The sequence below is a fragment of the Pteronotus mesoamericanus genome, unplaced genomic scaffold (assembly GCF_021234165.1).
Source record: "Pteronotus mesoamericanus isolate MK-2021 breed Mesoamerican mustached bat unplaced genomic scaffold, CSHL_Meso_final scaffold_31, whole genome shotgun sequence".
Classification (NCBI taxonomy): Eukaryota; Metazoa; Chordata; class Mammalia; order Chiroptera; family Mormoopidae; genus Pteronotus; species Pteronotus mesoamericanus.
The window spans coordinates 9,641,621-9,659,631 of record NW_026555312.1 but is presented as its reverse complement, the minus strand read 5'-3'; positions in this window follow the sequence as shown (position 1 = coordinate 9,659,631).

The following is an 18,011-nucleotide window of genomic DNA, read 5'->3' as shown; positions in this document are numbered from 1 at the left end:
TTGCCAGGCCTTTCTGTGGTAGGATTTCTGTTTTCTGGGTAGATTAGGAATAGATAGTCCCACATGGGGGTGGCATGGGGACACTGGTAAGTGAGAAGGTCTAGAGACAGACATCATTTATTTGATGATTCATGCAGAGCTTTAGGGTGTCACCGATTGTAGCATATTCACCTCCCTTGTTTGTGAGGCAAAAACCACCACTTCCAGTTGACTGCAGGCTTGTCAATTGCTGTCGACACTATTTACCTTCCTTTCTTAATAAGGGTAGATGGTTTTTAATTGGTATTAAAAGGGTATCCACATTTTTTGATGATTTTGTGAGTTAATGAGTCAAATCTGTGGTTATTGAAGTAGTTTCAGCTAACACTGGTGAGAGAAAATTTAAAAACAAATTGATTATTAGTGCTATAGTGTCACAGCTTTACCAGCTGTTGGGAATAACCTACTTTTCACGGGGCTCTGTAACCACTTGCTGTTCTTCTTTCAGTGAAGTCAGTCCTTTGCTACAAGGAGAAGGAAGAAGAAGAGATGGGATGAGTGAGCAGGAAGCGAGGGTGTAATTTTCTTGTCTTTGGGAATGCAATTTAAACCCTGGGAAGAAAGCATAGCATAAATCCTTAGGGTCCATGAAAGAACAAGAAAGTTCACAGTAGAAAAATGTGCTCTGTTCTTACCATACTTTCCAGCCTTGGAAGCAATGCACAGTAGGACGACATGGTAAGCAACCTAGTGCAGCCGAGGGTGCGAAGCCCCACAGTGGATTCTTCCACTTTCCGTTGTATCTCAGTGACTGCCCCGCCCTTTGCTCTTGTGATTGGCAACAGTTGGAGCCCACTGGTACATCTCATCTACCAGAAGAAAAGAGTGTGCTAGATAGAGCCATGGAATCAGGATTTACTTGCTGTACTAAAATATAGGAACCAGCTTGTCAAATTCTCTGAGAATGAATGAGAGCAAAACTATCATAATGTGGACTCTAAATACATACACATAGGTAGTGCAAAAGCAAGAAATGTTTATTGTAGAAAATTTAGAACACGCAGAAAAGTCCTAGAAGAAAATAAAACCACTTGTAATTCTCCCATAGAGTGATAACCATTCGCATTGTGACATGTATCATTCATAAATATACACACTCCTAATTCAAATTGTATTGTTCATACCATTTCAGAACATTTTCTCCTTAACAATATTGTTAATGTTTTCTTAAGGTGTTAATTATTCCTCTAAAACTGATTTTAAATGACTACATACTATTTCATCTTATAGATGTGACATGTTTGTTTAACTAATCTTCTAATTACTGGACATTTAGCTTTTCTTCAGTTTTTCACCATGATAAATAAGGCCACACGTGCCATCCTTGTATGTAACTGTTAGTGCACATCCTTACAGATAAATTGCTTTGTTGAGTTCTTTTCCTTATTTTTGCTATTTTCTCAATATATGTGTGTTCAGTTAGTAATAGCAATTTTAAGTTGTACTCATATATTATATTAAGGGAGATCTCATTTTCTTTGTTCCCTTCCATGAAGCAAGTGCGTTTTCTCTTTTAAAAGCACTTCTTAAATATAAATAACTAGAATGAACTTAAAATTGTTACATTCAACTACAAAACACACTTGCACATTGGACTGTGTGTTAATTGGCTTGGGCTACCACCATAACAAAATACCATAGACTGGTGACAAACCGCAGATACTTATTTTCTCACATTCATGGAGGCCAGAAGTTTAAGATCAAGGTTCTGGCCAATTCAGATTCTGGTGAGGACTCTCTTCTGGGCTTTCAGAGAGCTGCCATCTCACTGTGTTTTCCCATGGCCTTTCCTTGGTATGCACACGCTCATGGAGAGAAAGTGAGCTCTCTGATATCTCTTGTTTTAAGGACGCTAATCTTGTTGGATCAGGGCCCCAATTTATGACCTCATTTCACCTTAAAAACATCCTTAGAGACCCCCGTCTCCACACTGGAGGTTAGGGCTTAAATATGTGAATGAGGAGGGTAGAGTATTCAGTTCATAGCATTCTGATGCTGGCTTCCCAAAATCTATGTGCTTATCACATGCAAAATACATTCATTTTAACCCAAGAGGCCCTCAAATCTTACCTCATTCCAGGATCAACTCTACCACTGCATAATGAGTTGCTGAAAACTTAGTGGCTTAATATGACATACATTTCTTAGCTCATTACTTCAGTAGGTCAGGAGTCTAGCTTCACTCAGCTAGACTTAGTGACAAGACTGTCCTCTACTCAGGACATCACACAGCTGCATACAGCTCCATTCTTGAGCTCAGAATTCTCTTCTAAGCTCATGTGCATGTGGGCTGATTTCAGTTCCTTAAATTTGTAGGACTGAGGTTCCTTGCTTTCCTGCTGGCTGTCTTCTGTGGCTTGCTCTCAGCTCCCCAAAGCTACCCAACGTTCTTTGTCACCTGGCCCCCTCACTTCTTTCAGCAGAATCTCTCTCTTTAAAGGCTTTCACCTGATTAATTCTGTATCACAAGGATAATATCCTTTGTTTACCTTAAAATTAACTGATTTGGGACCTTAATTGCATCTGCAAAATTACTTCACCTTTGCAATATTCTATTGGCTAGAAGCAAGTTACAGTTTCTGCCCAAATGTAAGAGGTGGGGAGTGTACAAGGGCAGAAAGAACTGAGGCCACCTTAGAATATATCTGCAACAACCTATAAAGCTATGCTTAATCAATCAATTTTAGATATTACTGAGTAACTCTCTTGATATATAGTATTTTAGCTCTTATACCTCCTTTCCTCTTCTCTACGCCCTCACTTTAGTTATATCACTTTAAAAAAAAATTAAATCCATGTATGAAGCCTTTGTTAGTATGTTATATAAATTTGTGGGTGACGGACGTCTGCCATGTTTTGTAACTGCAGTCTCCTCTGAAAATTGTTGCCGTTCATGAGGAATTATCTGCCTACTGTTCCCCCCTGCATTTCTCCATTATCTTCTAGCTTTTAATATTGCTGTTGAGATGCCTACTATAAACGAAATTGTCTAAAATTCATATGTGCATTAAAGGTAAGATTAAATGAAGTCATGAGAAGAGGAAGAGAGAGAGAGAGTTCTCTTTCTCTATGTGCGCAGAAGAAAGTGGGGGTACAGCAAGGAGGCAGCTGTCTGTAAGCCAGAAAGAGAGCTCTCACTGGACCCTGCCATGCTTGCATGCTGATCATGGACTGTCAGTCTCCAGAATTGTGAGAAGATAAATCTGTTGTGTAAACCACCCAGTGAATGGATTTTATGATGGCAGCCCAAGCAGCCTAACACAGTGCCCAGTGCTGCTCTGGCTCCTTTGTGTGAACCCAGCTTTCCTCTCTAGAAGTGCTTAGGCCTGTTCTTTGTTTCCAGCGTTCTGAAATATGATAATGTATCATTTAAAGCAATTCACTCAAGGGACATTTTCAGTGTGTAGATTCAGCTTTACTTACCTCAATTCTAAAACTTTTTGGTTCTATTATAATGTTCTCCCTAATGTTTTCTCTTTCTGGAACTCCTATTATTTGGGCGTTAGACACGCTTGTATAACCCCTCATTTTCTTGCTTTTTCTTCCTATTGTTCATCTCTATCATTTTTTAAAAAGTCTGCTTTATTTTTCAATGTCTTTATTGAATTTACAAGTTTGACTCTAGTTAATTTTTAACTTCCAGGAACTCTAAAATGACAATTATTATAATTATTATTAAATAGAATATTATTCTTGTTTCATGAATGTAATATTTTGAAGTTTTCTTCTGCTTTCTGCATTGTTTCCTCCAAGATTTTTGGAGGAGGAGATTGGAGGTGGTATTTGTTTGCTGTTTTCTCCATTTTGGAGTTTCCCCTCCATAGAGATTGAGAAGATCAGGGTCAGCTCATTTTCCATGTAGAATTCCAAAGAATTTCCTGAGTTTATCTCCTATCTCATATGTGCCTCCTACATGCTGAAACTGATGTCTTCCAAACCTGAGCATTTCTGGATTTCTGACCTGCAAAGTGGCTTATGTCTTAGCATTGTCATCCCTACTAACGCTTAACTTTGAATCCTCACTCCTCTGCAGAGTATTTTTCCATTATTCCATTTCTTTCTGTCTTTTTACATTGTCGTTTCTGTTATAGATGTCCTCAGTCTTGTTAAACAGAGACGTTGTCTTTCCACATCTTCCTTGTTTTGGGTGGTTTGAGGGATTATTTTTCAATAGTAGGGCCCACAGACGTGTCTCCTCTGCCATCTTGAGCCCAAGAACACTCAAGGTCATTTTAGAATGTTTTTCTACTTCCCTGGGGGGAAAGGCAGTCATTTTGAGTTTTGTCAAGATCATGGAGCCAACAGAGGGCCTTTGCTCATCACAAAGTGAATTAATGGATATAGAAGAAAACTGGAAAAACTCAAATCCCATTGAGGATTTTTCCAAACTGCAGAAAATTAATAAATGGTCTATTTGAATTATGGAATTTCCTGTTTGATAATGCCTGTTGCTTATAACTAGTTTGTCAAAATTAGATTTCACAGGAACATTATGTTTTGATTACAACATTAGAATTCTACAGTTAAGACATACCAGGTGATTTGAAGCCCTCTGTCTCACTGAATTTTTGTAAGCTATACTTGTTCAGCCTTTAGAAACACAGAAAACTTGGCAGAGCTCTCTGGCTAGGATGAAGCAGCCTGGGAATAACCATGTCAAGTTTAAATTGGGGGTGACAGAATGCTGCCACTTAAAAGTTAGCTTTTTTCAAAAAGCTAATCAAGGTGAAGGCTCGGGTTCCCCAATGACCAAGGGGAATGATCCGGGACTTGGCTTTGGGCTTCTCCAGGGTTCAGAATGGTATTCTGTTCCCCTGCTTCCAAGGTTAGTGGAGGAATAATATTTCTGAAAAGGCTTAGTTATTTTGTGTTTGCTATTTACTGAACTCAGAAGAGTTTGGTTTCTATTAGCAGGACTTCTGCAAATTGTGTGGAAGGGATTTAAAACAATTCTCTGCTTGTATGAAAAATGAGCCTGTGATTCCTGGCTCTTTCGAGTTCCTTGTGGGAGTCCTGGTGTAAAGCGATCTTTTACATGCCTGATTGGAACTGTGAGCCAACCAACATCTGTATTTTTTTAATAAACATTTTCCTATAGAACTGAATTTTCTTCTTCAGCCTTTTTTTATAGTGCTAAGCAGATTGATTCATCATATGTACACACTAGTGCTTAGAGAAGGACTGTCAACAGATTTAAAATACGCATTTGAGGAGATTCTGTGGTGATTGCTGTGTAACTGTTTTGGAGTTAGGGTTCTCCACGTTCCTTCCAATCGTTGGTGTAACAGGAATATTCCCAGGAGTTCAGCTCACAGGTGCATGTGGACAAGACAGCTTCTTCCTAGAGGCAGACCCTCTGGTAAGATTTTAAGCACCCAGAAAATATCCCTACCTCTCCAAATAGTTTATTGACAATATTGCCCGCCCCCCTGCCAAAGACTTTTATTCTACATCTAGAGATAAATTCTACCCTTACCCTTCAGCACCCTTGGGAAAGGTAGCACATTGATGTAAATTCCCAAGGGCACAACTGTCCCAGACCTGATTGTGAATCTACTTCTCAGCACAGAAGTGACAGAGAGGAGGAGCTGGAGATGTCAATGAAACAGGAGGAAAGGGCTTGGTTAAAAGGAGGATTTTTATAGCAAGACAAGCAATATGATTTAAAACCACAAACTACTTAGCTGTCAGACTCAATTTTTAGAAGCCCGCAGCCAGAAAGGCTGCAGAAACTAAGGAAGGCAAACTTCTCCTACTTCTAAATTTTGCTGAGGGCAAGCCCTGCAGATGGACTAGGGACAGGAAACTCCTGTCATGCATGGTAAAAATGCAGACAGACACTGGAGTGTGGTTTCCCAGGACATCAGGTGAACCCTGAACTCTGCTTCCTCCTGTGCGTGCCTAGAATACGTTCCTTGGCATACCCGGACCTGTGAACGGGACTCCTCATCTTGACAATGTGGCTCCAATCAGGAAGAATTCAAGTTACATTCCTAGAAGTATTTGCTCATGCAGAGTTTCTAACAATTAGTAATTTTTTTCTAGAGAGAGTGAAAGGGACAAAAAATTTTCAGATTCTTTAAAAGTAAGGATGGTTGTTCAAAGTGTTACTTCAGAAGCAGGATCCCAACTTCTTTGTAATCCAGGAGCAAAGATTCCAGGTCACGATATGCTCCAGCTTCAAAATTTTCTCTAAGGATGCCCCTTTATCTACAATGGTGGTTCTTTACCTGTTTTTTTTTTAAAAAGCTCTTCCCGGGCAAATGTGTGTGTATGCATGCACACATGTACATACATTCATAACTTTTAGGATCCTTTAACATTTTCATATTAAGAAACTTGACCTACAGGACAAATTCCAATTCCATAAACTTTCATCTAGATCTTTCATAATTTAGCCCCAAGGTATGTGCCCATTAAGGAATTATTCTTTGATGCAAGATTGTGCCTGGAGAGTAGGTCGAGTTCTAAGCCAAAGTGATATATAATAGTCTCCAGACACTATGTGAGGCAAGATATCATGAGGTAGTGTGTGAAGTGCTGAAGTGGGCACTAAATTTTGTAATTTGATCGGTTTTGTAACTCTTAATCTTGTAATTCTGAGAAGGGGTTGAGGGGACATATTCTTTAGTCTTTTGGGGCCTCAATTTCCTCATCTGCATAACTAAGGGTGGTTCAGCGATCTCTCTCATTTCTCCTACCTCTGAGTTTCTAGACTTTTTGATTCCAGGTTATCGCCACCTTACAGAGGGCAAAGCCCACTCCCAGGAATTCATTTATTAGACCACTTACAATGCAAGGGTGTTGGAGAGGATCCCAAACCATAGGGTGCAGGACCCTAACAACCTGTCCAGAGGCAGGTCAAAGATGTTCTGAGTATAGCCAGCTTCCATCGCGAGTCAGTGTCTGCCTCTAATTTTTCCCTCTTCTGGATCCTTTTCTCTGGTTTTGTGAGTTCTTAGCCAAAGTGTACCCACTGACCTACCCCAGCATTTACATATTCCCTGCTGCTTTCACTTCCTTTTTTTGTGTGAATTTCCTTAAAATATATTTTAAAATTACAGTTGACATACAACATTATAATACTTCAGGAGTACAACATACAACATAGTGATTAGACATATATACAAAGTAATCACACCAATAAGTCTAGTACCCATCTGATACTATATATAGTTATTACAAAATTATGAGCTATGTTTCCCTATGCTGTACTTTACATCCCCATGCCTATTTTAATAACTTGCAATTTGTGCTTTTTAATCCCTTCACCTTTTTTTCGCTTTCCCCAACTCTTCTGCATTCACTTTGAGAATTAAGTTTCCTGCCTCTACCTCACTTATCTGCCTGGCCCTTCTAGTCATATCCCCTTTTGGCAGAGATTTTTTGTCAGCCTAACTCATGTTGCCTTGCTCCTTCTGGCTGCCAGCTCCTCTGGCGACCCTTGTCTCGATATGACACATAGATATGGCCTAAGGATGACCATCTCTTCTTCAGGGCCTTTCCCTTTCTTAGTCTGCTTGGACTGCCATAAGAGAACTCCACGGGCTGAGTGGCTTAAATAACATACCTTTATTTCTCACAGTTCTGGAGGCAGGAAGTCAGATCAGGGTGCCAGTGCGTAGGTTCTGGTGAGAGCTCTCTTTTTGCCTTGCACATGCTTCCTGCTCACTGTGTGCCATGGTGGAGAAAGGTGGTGGTTTCCTCCTCTTATAAGAATACCACTCTTATCATGACCTTGTCTAATTCTAATTGTCTCCCAAAGGCTCCATCTTTAAACACCATCACATTATGGGTTAAGGGCTTCAACATACGGATTTGGGAGGGACACAACACTCACATCTCCGACCGTAGACAAAAGGCATAAGAAGTGCTGTCAAGGGAGAACAGAGAGAATTGGGGGCAAAGGTAGAAGAAGTAAGGAACCTGAGAGTCTTTGAATTTTCAGTTACCAGTTATTTCTGCTGTTTCTAACTTAAGCTTTAGAGAACACTTCTTGGGTTTCATTTGGGCACCCTGATGAACGTGTAACTTTCAGACTGGAACATCTAAGTTGAGAGGAGGGCTTTTCTGGGGAAATGCTGGGCTTCATTTTGAAACAAATGGAGTGGAGCTGGTGGCAGCAATTGTAATAGAAATACTTAAATTATCCTCCTCCAGAGTCTTTTCCTTCAAAGACTCACATACAAATTTCATGCATCCTCTTGCAATAAGGTGGCTGGACACAAGAGTCTGTCATAGACAACATGAATATAATCTCTAAATAATTCAATCCTTGGCCTTAACAGAGTGCAGTGTTTCCTTGTGGTTGCTTTCAGAAGAAGGTCAGGATGAGCAGAGACCACCATGCACATTTGAAGAAGGATATTAGATTTCAGTGGGGCCAGGAGCTCAGAAGTGAGTTATTAGAGTTTTGTTTACTATACCCTCTGGCTGTATTCTTAATTAGGTGGAACTGATAAGCTTGATAAATTCTGAACTATTGCTTTCTGTTTGCCAATAACAAAATATTATTGTGTAGGATGTTAGTTATTTTCTGCATCAAACCCTTTCTATTTTCTTGAAGATATCATTAGTTTCCATTTCAATGGACCTTTTGTTCAGAGGGAGAAGAATGTCCTTTTTACCTTTTTTAATTAAAGCACCTTGATGACTACTATACAATTTCTCTAGACTTTCCTCTGAACTCCATTCTCTATACTTCCTTCTCTTCAAGTCTCCAGGGTTTTGCTCTCTCAGGTAATAATTAGATCAGTTGAAGGACTCAAACACAGGTTATTGTTTTTCAATTCTTGCTAGCATTTCTTACCTTATATTTTCTTTCTCTCTCTTCTTTCTTTCTCTTTCCCTTTCTTTTATTCCTTCCCTCCTCCCTTCCACTATGAATTAAGCAAACCCTACGGTCACAGATCTGATACACATAAATATTTGATTCCCATTTTAAAATAGTGAGAAGCTATATGGGAAGTACTTTCAAGGACCTCCATACTACCAGCAGTAACAGCAAAAACAAAAACAAAAAACATAAAAAGAGAATGTGTTTATATTTATGAAGCAATTGCATATATAGGTTTATACATATAATTAAACAAACATGACATACTGGAATATTTTCTTAGTGATGTCCTGAAACCATAATTATATCTTACTGAAATATTTAGTCATGTTTTAACAGGTCCAAGAATAATTATTTTACTGTTCTTTTTGGAATGCAAACTTCGAAGTCTTAAGAGTTCAATTAATTATCTCAGAGTTGAAACAATTTAAATGTAGTAGGATTTTTTTCCTGGGTGGTGTTGAATATAGATTTAAGTCTGAGTTCAAATGCTGCAGGCTAGAAAGATATCCTTTAGCTAACCCCCTCATTCAAAAACACGTGGAAGTCTATTCCAAGTATTTACACCTAGGAAATGGACCAGCTCATTGGGAAGTAAAGGGAAACACCTAGATTTTAAAAATGTACAGCAAATGAAATTGCCAAGAGTATATCTGGGAAGGAGTAAATCAGCAAATATTCAAGGATCCGGTCTATGAGTTGTAGTAAGTTTTCCTCAGAACAGAAGAATGTGAGCCAATGGGCCAAAATACTCTTTCATTTTAGACCCAGAGGGGCACTTTATAATACTTAAAGGAAGTATCTATCAAGAAAACATAAACATTGTAAACTTATATGCCCCCATATATGAGCACCCAAATATATAAGGAAAATCTTGGACGACTTTAAAAAAGATATAGATAGAAACACACTGATAGTAAGGGATTTAAACACCCCACTGTCAACAATGGACAGATCTTCCAAACAAAATATCAATAAGGATATTGTGAGCTGAATGACACACTGAATCAAATAGACTTAATTGACATATATAGAACCTTACATCCCAAAGATGAAAAATACACATTCTTTCAAAGGCTCATGGAAGTTTTTCAAACATAGACCACATGATAGGACACAAAGCACACCTCAGCAAATTCAGGAAAATTGAAATAATACCAAACTTTTTCTCGGACCACAAGGGCTTGAAACTGGAAATCATCCTCAAAGAGAAACTTCAAAAACTTGCAAACTCATGGAGATTGAACAGTACACTATTAAACAATGAATGGGTCAATAATGAGATAAGAGAAGAAATCAAAAAATTTCTGGAAACAAGTGAAAATGAACAGACTACAGTCCAAAACCTATGGGACACAGCAAAGGCAGTCCTGAGAGGGAAGTTCATAGCAATACAGGCTTCCCTAAAAAAGATAGAAACATTTCACATAAAAGACCTAACACTACAACTTCAAGAACTGGAGAAACAACAACAAATAAATCCCAGAGCAAGTAGAAGGAAGGAAATAGTCAAGATTAGAGCAGAACTGAATGACATAGAGATGAAACAAACAATTCAAAGGATCAACCAATCCAGGAGCTGGTTCTTTGAAAAGATAAATAAAATCGACAAACCTTTAAGCAGCTTCATCAAGAAAAAAAGGGAGAGGACCCAAATTAATAATATCAGAAATGAAAGAGGAGAAATAACAACTGATACCACAGAAATACAAAGGATTGTCAGAAACTACTATGAACAATTATATGCCAAGAAGTTTGAAAACCTTGATGAAATGGACAAATTTTTAGAAAAATATAATCTTCCTACACTGAAGGAGGAAGAAACAGAAAGCTTGAACAGACCGATAACAGCTGGGGAAATTGAAGCAGTAATCAAGAAACTCCCTGCACACAAAAGCCCAGGGCCTGATGGTTTCACAGGAGAATTTTACAAAACATTTAAGGAAGAGTTAACCCCTGTCCTTCTCAGACTATTCCAAAAAATCCAAGAGAAGGGAAGACTCCCAGACTCTTCTTATGAGGCCAGCATCACCCTGATCCCAAAACCAGATACAGACCCTACAAAGAAAGAAAACTACAGGCCAATTTTGCTGATGAACATAGATGCCAAAATCCTCAACAAAATATTGGCAAACCGCATCCAGCAATACTTTCAAAAGATTATCCACCATGATCAAGTGGGATTCATCCCAGGGATGCAGGGATGGTTCAATATATGCAAGTCAATAAACATAATACATCACAAAAAGAAAAGAAAAGAAAACCCCCCACATGATCATCTCAATAGATGCAGAAAAAACATTCGATAAGGTACAGCACCCATTTATGATTAAAACACTCAGCAAAATGGGAATAAATGGGGCATTCCTCAACGTAATAAAGGCCATATATGAAAAACCTACAGCCAACATCATACTCAACAGGCAAAAACTGAAAGCTTTCCCACTAAGATCGGGAACACGACAAGGTTGTCTGCTTTCACCACTTCTTTTCAACATCATATTGGAAGTCCTAGCCATAGCGGTCAGACAAGAGAAAGAGATAAAAGGCATCCAAATAGGAAAGGAGGAAGTAAAGCTATCATTGTTTGCAGATGACATGATAGTGTACATAGAAAACTCTGTAGACTCTACCGAAAAACTCCTCAACCTAATAAGTGAATTTGGCAAAACATCAGGATACAAAGTCAATATTCAGAATCAAAGGCATTTTTGTAAACCAGCAATGAAAGAGAAGAAGAAGAAATCAGAAAAAAAAAACACCATTCGATATAGCAACAAGAAAAATAAAGTACCTAGGAATAAATTTAACCAAGGAGGTAAAAGACCTGTATGCAGAAAACTATACAACACTGAAAAAATAAATTAAGGAAGACACCAATAAATGGACGTATATACCATGCTCATGGATTGGAAGAATTAATATCATCAAAATGTCCATACTACCCAAAGCAATTTATAGATTCAACACAATCTCTATTAAGATACCAATGATGTATTTCACAGAAATAGAACAGACATTTCAAAAATATATATGGAACCATAAATGACCCCATTAGCCACGGCAATTTTAAGAAAGGAAAACAAAGTAGTAGGGATCACAATACCAGACATCAAACTCTACTACAAAGTCACTATACTCAAAACAATCTGGTATTGGCACAAGAACAGACCCACAGACCAGTGGAACAGAATAGAAAGCCCATAAATAAGCCCAGGTCTATATGGGCAACTAATATTTGACAAAGAGGGCAGAAGCATAAAATGGAGCAATAATAGCCTCTTCAACAAATGGTGTTGGGAGAGCTGGACAGCTACATGCAAAAAATTGAAATTGGATCATCAGCTGACACCATACACAAAAATAAACTCAAGATGGATAAAAGACTTAAATATAAGTCGCAACAGCATAAAAGTCCTAGAGGAGAACATTGGCAGGAAACTCTCAGATATCCCACGCTGCAATTTTTTCACCGATATGTCTCCTAAAGCAAGGAACATAAAGGAAAGAATAAACAAGTGGGATCTCATCAAAATAAGAAGCATCTGCACGGCTAAAGAAAACATCAGCAAAATGAAAAGGGACACAACCGTATGGGAAAATATATTCACTAGTGATACATCAGATAGAGGTTTGATCTCCAAGATATATAAAGAACTCACTCGACTCCACTCCAAGAAGACAAAAAATCCAATTAAAAAATGGGCAAAGGATCTGGGCAGATGCTTTCCAAGGAAGAGGTTCAGAGGGCCCAGAGACATTTGAAAGGATGCTCAGCATCACTAGCCATCAGAGAAATGAAGATCAAAACCACTATGAGGTACCACCTCACACAGGTCAGAATGGCCATCATAAACAGATAAAAAAACAACAGGTGCTTGTGAGGCTGTGGAGAAAAGGGAACCCTAGTACACTGTTGTTGGTAATGCAGACTGGTGCAGCCACTGTGGAAAGCAGTGTGGAATTTCCTCAAAAAGCTGAAAATGGAACTGCCTTTTGATCCAGTGATTCCCCTGCTGGGACTATACCCTAAGAATCCCAAAACGTCAATACAAAAGAACCTATGCACCCCAATGTTCATAGCAGCACAATTTACAATAGCCAAGTTTTGGAAGCAACCTAAATGCCCATCACTAGATGATTGGATCAAAAAGTAATGGTACATATACACAATGGAATACTATGCAGCAGAAAGAAAAAAAGAACTACTAAACTTCGTGACAGCATGGATGGAACTGGAGAGCATTATGCTAAGCGAAATAAGCCAGAGGGTGAAAGACAAATACCATATGATCTCACCCAGAAGTGGAGCCTAACCAACAATACAAAGATGCAAGGAAACCCACAGAGACAAGAAGGAAGGAGGGGGGAGCGGTGGGGGTAAAGGAAGGGAAGGGGAAAGTCAAGGAACATATAGCAAGGACTCATGGACAAAACCAAAGGGGAAGAGTTGTGGCGGGGAAGGGGGCAAGGGAAAGTGGTGTGGGGAAGGCAGAGACAAATGTATTTGGAAAAAGTAAATAAATAAATTTAAAAAAATTGCTTTCATTTTACATAGGAAGAGGCTATTTAGGAAAATGGTACTTGAATCACTTTTGTAAAAGCTTTTTCCTTTCAGAATTTGTGTCAGAAATATGATTTTTCAGGATATTTTCTGTGGTATCGCTGTGTTTTCCTGTGTCTGGGCTACTTTGAAGGGAGTATAAGAGAAGTCTGAGGTAGAAAATATAAGGAAAGAAAATAAAAGTAAGAGTTAGAAATGGCAAATATATGAGTATATATAAAAGATAATATAAATTTATCTTTCTCTTTGTTTCTCTTAAGTTCTTCAAAAGACATTCAAAATTGTATAAAGCAATAATTGTAGCACAGTATTGTTGGGTTCATGATACATATACAGCAAGTGCTCAAATAACATTGTTTTATTCAGCATTGCTGTGTTATGACATTGATGAGGTGCTGTAGGAACTTAACTCGTTTGTATCAGTTAGCCTATGGTAAATTGGTTTTGTTATATATTGTTTTGCTTAAGGTCACAGGACCTATCAGTGACATTAAGCGAGGACTTACTGTACAGGTAATATATATGGCAATAATAACTTAAAGGAGGGGGAGGAAATGGGGCTATATTAGAGCAAAAGTTCCATATTTTACCAGAATTAAGTCAGAATCAAACTGAAGTAGGTTGTTATAATTTAAGATTCATATTGTTATCCCTAGAGCAACCACTAAGAAAATATATTTAAAAAGAGTTAAAAAAATAAAGAGAAACTAGCATACTACAAAATATCTTTTTAACACAAAGTAGTAAAAGAAAAACAGAGGGACAGAAAAGACTTGACACATGGAAAAAATAGCTAAATACATATACTTTGCTGCCTCGCACAACCAAAAGAAGGACAACAACAAATTTAAAAACAAAAACAACCAGAACTGCCAGAAAATCAAACTTTATGGAAGTCCAACAAGGAGTTCAAGAAAAAACATTCACCCAGACTGGTAGGAGGGGCAGAGAAGGGCAGCCCGGGCAGAGAGGATACGACTCTAGGCAGCCGCTGGAGGACTGAGTGGGTGAGGCCGCAGTTGGAGGACTGGATGGTCCCACATTTGTGTGTGGAAAAACCATAAGGAACAGCTGGAGAGTGAGATGGACCTCGTAACCCAGGGTTCCAGCATGGGAAGAGAAAGCCTCAAAACCTCTGGATGTAAAAACCTATAGGGGATACAGCAGTGGGAGGAACTTCCAGCCTCACAGGAGAGTTCGTTGGAGAGACCTATAGGGTCCTAGAGACACACAAACACTCCCACGCAGGAATCAGCACCAAGATGGGCCCAATTTGCTTGTGGGTAGTCGGGGTAGTGACTGAAAGCTGGCTGAGGGCCGAGCAAATGGCATTGTTCCTTCTCAGACCCCTCCCCCACATTTGCAGCGACCTGGGTTGCCTGGCCCTGGTGAATACCCAAGGCTCCACTCCTTCCAATGTAACAGGCACACTGAGACAAAGAAATATGGCCCAAATGAAAGAACAGATCAAAGCTCCAAAAGTAGAACTAAGTGATGAAGAGATAGCCAACCTATCAGATGCAGAGTTCAAAACACTGGTAATCTGGATGCTCATAGAAATGGTTGAGTATGGTTGCAAAATGGAGGAAAAAGTGAAAGCTATGCAAAGCAAAAAAAAAAAAAAAAAAGAAAAGGAAAAGAAAAATATACAGGGAACCAGCAGTAAAGAAAAGGAAACCAGGACTCAAATCAACGATTTGGAGAAGAAGGAAGAGATAAACATTCAACCAGAACAGAATGAAGAAACAAGAATTCAAAAAATTGAGGAGAGGCTTAGGAACCTCCAGGACAACTTTAAACATTCCAACATCTGAATCTTAGTGCCAGAAGGAGAAGAGGAAAAACAAGAAATCGAAAACTTATTTGAAAAAAAATAATGAAGGAGAACTTCCCCAATCTGGCAAAGGAAATAGACTTCCAGGAGATCCAGGAAGCTCAGAGAGTTCCAAAGAAGTTGGACCCAAGGAAGCACACACCAAGGCACATCATAATTACATTGCCCAAGATTAAAGATAAGGAGAGAATCTTAAAAGCAGCGAGAGAATAGGAGGCAGTTACCTGAAAAGGAGTTCCTATAAGACTATCAGCTGATTTCTCAAAACAAACCTTGCAGGCAAGAAGGAACTGACAAGAAGTATTCAAAGTCCTCAAAGGTAAGGACCTACATCCAAGATTACTCTATGCAGCAAAGCTGTCATTTAGAATGTAAGGGCAGATAAAGGGCTTCCCAGATAAGGCCAAGTTAAAGGAGTTCGTCATCAAGTCCTTATTAAATACAATGTTAAAGGGACTTATCTAAGAAAAAGAAGATTAAAAACTATGAACAGTAAAATGACAACAAACTCACATCTATCAACAACTGAACCTAAAAAAAGTAAAGACAAACTAAGCAAATGGCTAGAACAGGAACAGAATCACAGAAATGGAGATCACATGGGTGATTATTAGATGGTGGGAGAGAGTGGGAGAAAAGATACAGGGAATAAGAAGCATAAATAGTAGGCACAAAATTGACAGGGGGGAAGGTTAAGAATAGCATATGAAACAGAGAAGCTAAAGAGCTTATATGTACAACCGATGGACATGAACTAAGGGGTGGGGAAATGCTGGTGGGAGGGGGGTGCAAGGAGGGGAATAAAGAGGAGAAAAAAATGGGACAACTTTAATAGCATAATCAATAAAATATAAAATAAAAAAGATAAAGAGATGGGAGGGAGTGTGTGGGAGAATGGGTGAGATTTGAGGGGATTAAGAAGTGCAAATAGGTAGTTACAGAATGGCTGTGGGGATGTAAAGTACAGTGTAAGAAATGGAGTAGCCAAAGGACTTATACACACCACCATGGACATGAACAAGGATGAGGTGATTGCCTGAGGGAGAGGGACCTACTGGGTGGAGGGGAGCAGAGGGGGTAAAGTCAGGACAATTGTAATAGCATAATCAATTTAGTATATTTTTGTAAAAAGAAAAAATAGCTAAATAACATATGTAAATCCAACCAAATCAATGATTACATTAAATGGACTAAATACCCCAAACAAAGGCTGACATTGCTGGGAATGGGTAAAAAAGCAAGATCTAACAATATGCTGTCTACAACAAGTACACTTTAGAGTATAAGGACAAATATACTGAGTAAGAAAAGATGAAAAAATATACCATACAAATAGTAACTATAGTAAAGCTTGAGTCCTTATATTAATATCAGACAAAATAGACTTTGGTCAAAAAGCATTACTAGAGCCCTGGTCAGGGGTCTCAGTTGGTTGGAGCATTGCCTTGTACACCAAAGGTTTGTGGGTTCCATCCCTGGTCAGGGCACATGCCTAGGTTGTGGGTTCATTCCCTAGTTAGGGCATATATGCAAGGCAACTGATTGATGTCTCTCTCTAACATCAATGTTCCTCTCTCTGTCTCTCTCTCCCCCATTTCCTCTCTCTCCAAAATCAATAAATATATCCTCAGATGAGGATTAATAAGAAAGTATTACTAGAGACAGAGGGGACATTTAACAATGATAAAAGAATCAGTACAAGAGGATATAGTATAACAAGTATACCAGTGCCCCCAAAATATACAAACCAAAATCTGACAAAGGAAATAAAGAAATGTCAAATTCAACAATACGAGATGGAGATTTCAACACTTTTCTTTCAATAATTGAGAGAATAACTACATAGAGAATCAACAAATATAAAGAGGACTTGAATGACACTATCAAATTTGACCTAAATGGAAGAAAATGACATGTATAGAACACTACACTCAACAACAACATTATATATATTCTTTTCAAGTACAAAAAATATATATATTTTCCAGGGTAGACTATATGCTATGTCATGAGACAAATCTTAATAAATTTAAAATAATTGAAAATATTCAACTATAACAATTAAAATGGAAATCAATAACAGAAAGAAATTTGGGATTCACCTAATACTTGGGAATTAAACAATGTGAGATTCTAAATACCTCATCGATAGGTGAAGGCATCAAAAGGGACACTAAGGAATATTTTGAACTGAATGAAAATGAGAATGTAACATACTAAAACCTGTGGTGCAGCTAAAGTAGTACTTAGGGAAATTTGTAGGTTTTAATACCTATATTAGAGAAAAGTTTCTCAAAACCAGAAAAAAAAAAGCAAGTTAAACCCTGCGTAAATAGAAGGAAGGATATAATAAAGAGCAGAAATTAATGAAACAGAAAGCAAAAACACAATAGAGAAAAATCAGTGAAATCAGAGATGAAGAAAACTGATAAACCTTTAGTTAGACTGACCAAGAAAAAAGAGTGACGACACAAATCAGGAATAAATGAAGGGACATTACTACTGCCCCCACAGAAATGAAAATAATTGTAAAAGAAATATTATGTAACTTTATGCCAACAAATTAGACGATTTCGATGAGATGAACAAATTCCTAGACAGGTATTAACTACCAACATTAACTAAAGGAAAAAAGTTTAAAATCTCAATCAAAGTGTCAAAAGTAAAGAGACAGAACTAGTAACTAAAAATATGACAACAAAGAAAACCCCGGTCCCAAATTGCTTCCCTGTAAATTA